The sequence below is a fragment of the Leuciscus leuciscus genome, assembly GCF_965113295.1.
Source record: "Leuciscus leuciscus genome assembly, chromosome: 12".
In the NCBI taxonomy this organism is placed as follows: Eukaryota; Metazoa; Chordata; class Actinopteri; order Cypriniformes; family Leuciscidae; genus Leuciscus; species Leuciscus leuciscus.
Genome location: NC_138736.1, coordinates 33,261,713 through 33,266,775, shown reverse-complemented (window position 1 = coordinate 33,266,775; position 5,063 = coordinate 33,261,713).

Genomic DNA, 5,063 nt, shown 5'->3' with positions numbered 1-5,063 from the left:
TTGCCTAGTGATTCGACATTGTTACCCTCCACAGTTGATTTTTACTCCCATTTGACGGGTGTTATTAGCTGTCATGGTCACACACGGTTTTTTTATTTATTGTTTTTTATTACCTTGTATGTCCAAGACTCACTTTTCATGATTTTTTATTTTTATTTTATTTTAATTTTTTACCAAAATCAAGATTGAATCAAGATTCGTCCAAAATCTCAAGTTATAAAAGTTGAATTGCTATGCACAGGCTATTTAAGACTATATTGACTGAATAGATTAGTCTGGCTATCACCAGACCGAGCTCAGTCTTTTAAGATTGAACAGTAGTCTGAGGAGTCTGCTCTGTATTTTCTACTGCACAAGAGCTGTGATCAATGGCCATAGTTCAAATGAATCTGTACGCAATTGGATAGTCCTTCAACCAATCAGACCAACAATCCAGGTGACGTACTCTGCAGCGAAAACTTCTAAAGGTGACCTATTTCGTTCTCAAAAAGGTGAATTTTCACCGAAAGGTGAGGATCGAGTTTGCATCTATGAAATATCTGCAGACGAGATGGTGTTTAATAAACTGAAACAGCCTACTGATACCAGTTTTCAACCCTCTTGCGATTGGTACCGTTCCTGTCGTTATTGGCCCACCGAGAGAAAACTATGAGCAGTTCATACCAAGTGAATCCTTCATCCATGTGGATGACTTTCCATCCCCAAAAGAACTGGCTGATCATCTGAAACTCATGGACCAAAACGAGGACCTGTACAGGCAGTACTTCACCTGGAGAGAGCATTTTGTTTCAAAGGGAACATCATTCGGTCTTGCCCATGCCTGTTGGATTTGTGATCATATTAGAAGGAATAAGCACTACAGTGTGGTCAAAGATATCAACAGCTGGTACTGGGGTTAGAGGCAAGTCATGAGTAAATAAACGTTATATTTACCATTACGTCACACAAACCATTATAAATGAATGGAAAATGATCTTTTCTTTTATCTTTTATACCTGTTTGGGGTAGGGATTAAAATGGTTCAAAGAATAAAATCAAATTTTTTAATGGTTTTTTTTTTTCTGCAGAATGTAATAAATATTCTGTTATGTTTTGTTTTTTTCAAGACATTTGTCAGGTTTTTGTCCTTAAAATGCTGTTGTGTGTAATCATTTCTTATGTACAGTATCTCATCCCAAGTTTCCGTTGCTAATTCCAAAACGTAATTTTAGAGAGATTGATATACTGCTTAATCATGTGTGAAATATATGCACTGTAATTTTTTATTTATTTTATTTATGGTATTAAAAAAAACGGCTATGTGGTCGCCTGAACTTTACCGTAAAAAAAAAAACAGTACAGTGTAAAAAAAAATGGCTGCTGTGGCTGCCACCAAATTGCCTAGTGATTCGACATTGTTACCCTCCACAGTTGATTTTTACTCCCATTTGACGGGTGTTATTAGCTGTCATGGTCACACACGGTTTTTTTATTTATTGTTTTTTATTACCTTGTATGTCCAAGACTCACTTTTCATGATTTTTTTATTTTATTTTATTTTTATTTTTTACCAAAATCAAGATTGAATCAAGATTCGTCCAAAATCTCAAGTTATAAAAGTTGAATTGCTATGCACAGGCTATTTAAGACTATATTGACTGAATAGATTAGTCTGGCTATCACCAGCCCGAGCTCAGTCTTTTAAGATTGAACATTAGTCTGAGGAGTCTGCTCTGTATTTTCTACTGCACAAGAGCTGTGATCAATGGGCATAGTTCAAATGAATCTGTACGCAATTGGATAGTCCTTCAACCAATCAGACCAACAATCCAGGTGACGTACTCTGCAGCGAAAACTTCTAAAGGTGACCTATTTCGTTCTCAAAAAGGTGAATTTTCACCGAAAGGTGAGGATCGAGTTTGCATCTATGAAATATCTGCAGACGAGATGGTGTTTAATAAACTGAAACAGCCTACTGATACCAGTTTTCTTCCCCCGGATTCACATTGGCTGCTCTTGCTGCTCCTGTCACTTCCTAAAATGTTTACTAAGGCCGCTTCTCAATTGGCTCGTTTGCCACTCCAGTTGCCACTCTGGATTAAGAATAATGTGAAGACTGGAGAGAAAGAGAATTATCTTGGGTAACATCTGAAAAAACATTATTGACAGACAAAACAGTTTAGAAGCCAAGTGGTTCAAGTTTCGTTTGAAACTATTGTGAAATGAAGGTCTTTCTCGTAAAACTGGTTTGTACAGTAAGAGAACCTGCCCATTGTACATATTGTCAGGGTACTGGTATGTTCCATACAACACAATGAAGTGCTAAACAAAAACAGAACAAATCGTGTCATATCGGGATGACAACCTTTACTAAACACTACGAACCATGAATCATAGGACCAATTAGGGATGATTTCTTAAAACGAATCTTTTTTGGATGTTCTCTCTCTAATTAAATGTAATCAGGAGTGACCAGAATTTTTTTTACCACATGAATCATATTACGCAATTTCACATCATTACAAATTATCACATACAGTGGCCACAAAAAGTATGAAGCCACAATTATAAATGTGCAGAGGGCCCAATTGTTTTCCTAAGGATTATTTAGGGCCCATGCCCTGAAAGGAATTTGATATACTCCTCCTAGGCAATCCATAATTGCCACCAAACCCGGTCAGCATGAAGCCAATACATTGATGATGCTAAATTGAGGACGGCTTTTTGATATCTCGAACAGTTTGGCCATGGCTCTGAAACGAATTTATGGCGAAAAAAGGGAAACAGGAAGTGTTACAACTTCTGCATACATTGGCTGCGTCCGAAACCGTATACTCACCGAGTAGGTACTTAATTTCAATAAGTACTTAGCCTACTTAACGAGCGCTAAAAGAGTAGGTACTTTATAGCCTGATCTCGTTAAGTATGAATGCGATCCGTACATCATCCGCCATGTTGGCGTTATGTGACGTACGACGTTACCACAAGCGCAACAACTTAAAAGATATGAGCGACAGGTTTAATTCATCTATCTGTACATATTTTGATATTGGTGAAACTTGCTCATTTTGTGGTGTTGTTGAAGAAACAGTTGCCCATTTATTTTGTGATTGTAGTATAACCAATAAATTATGGGTTGACTGAAGTTCTTATATTTTAACCCACTAATGTGACCTATAGTTTTATCCTTAAAGATATAATTTTTTATTACGAAACCCCGAAATCGGCATCTCTGGAATATGTTTTTAATGTCTTCATTTTATATGCAAAAATGTTGGCCCACAAGCAAAAGTCACTTAAATCTCCATTGTTTTTCTCTTTTTCTTGTTGAATTTAACTCTCGTTTTATCCCTCAGGCTTACAAAAAATGCATTTCCTTTATGTATTATGAAGAATTATTCAAAGATATTTAACCTCGTCATTGTGCTTTTTCCCCCATATTCTTATATTATGATGTACATAAACCCATGATATTTATGTTTTCTCTTTTTTTGTCATGATTGTTCATTGTTGAAAGATACAACCATGGTATCTTTCCCTGATCTTTATGTGACTATAAGTTCTGCAATAACAAAATGATATGAACGACAGGTGCACTAACATCATTATTGTTCTGTAAAGTTGCTTATGTTGTACTGTATTTTAAAAAAAACAGAATTATCCTCACAACAACAGCTGCCAGTTATATTTTTAAAAAACATGATTTTTCTTACAGTGCTAACAACCGAATATTATGTTAGCAGTAGAAATAAGAAGTTTATAGAATTGTTTATAGAATTATGCTGTGATCCTTAACGTTTCAACATTTACTAGATTAAGAACTGTAAATCTAATTTCCTTGTTTTTGATTGCCCTGACTGCAACTACCCAGTGTCAGAGGGGTATGCAGCAACAATCAATTCAATGGTTATTTAAAGTTTTACCGGGCTTTTTCAGCCCCACTTTAGAGCGCTGCATGGCTGTAACATAACAAGTGCCTTAAAGCTATGGAAACCTATTTCCCCGTGTTAAATTTGACATGAATATTTGCAAGCCTCCAAGCACAGACATCACACTGTAAATGCTACCTGTCGCCTTTCACCATCCACTTATTTAGCTGCTGCCCTCTTTCATTTTCTATATTTAGCCCCCGACTGGCCCGACAGCTTTTTTGCTTTATCTATCTTTTTCGACTTAAATTCTAAACCTAAAGCATGACCGTTTTTTGTTGTTGATTTTTTTTAATGATTTGGTACAAAGTGCAAATAAAATGTTTAATGGCAAACTCATTACCTGATAATAAAATATGAGGGCCTATGATATATTGGTTCTGTAAAGCCCTATGTTATAGTTTTTAAAGATTCCTGTTTTCTAATAAGTTCTAATATGTAGGCCAGGAGGCTGAATCCAGCTTCTTATACTTCATATTCCATCTTAAAGGAACACTCCACCGTTTTTTGAAATAGGGCTTATTCACCTTCTTTCCCACATTTAGATAGGTGGGCAAATGCATTTTTGTCTCAGTGCATGCATTGTTTTAGTTTGACAGGGTCGGCGTGAGCTTAGCTTAGCATAATGAATGGAATCCTTTGTTGCCAGCTAGCATGTCCTGAATAAAAGTGATATAAAATTTTTTAAAAACCTTACCTAATTACTTCTTGTGGCCTGCGTATTCACAACAAGTACAAATAGCGATGCAGATTAACACTAGGCGATTTCCTAGGCAGATATTGACTTATATATTAAGGACTATATTAGGGGGAAGCACAGGCGAAGCACTGCTACTTGGGCGTGATATCTCTGCGCCCAAGTAGCAGTGCTCCGCCTGTGCTTCCCCCTAATATAGTCCCAAGTCAAAATCTGCATAGGAAATCGCCTAGTGTTAATCTGCATCGCTATTTGTACTCGTTGTGAATACGCAGGCCACAAGAAGTAATTAGGTGGGGGTTTTTTTATTTATTTTTTTACTTTTACTCAGGACATGCTAGCTGGCAACAAAGGATTCCATTCATTATGCTAAGCTAAGCTAGCACCAACCCTGTCAAACTAAAACAATGCATGCACTGAGACAAAAATGCATTTGGCCACCTATCTAAATGTAGGAA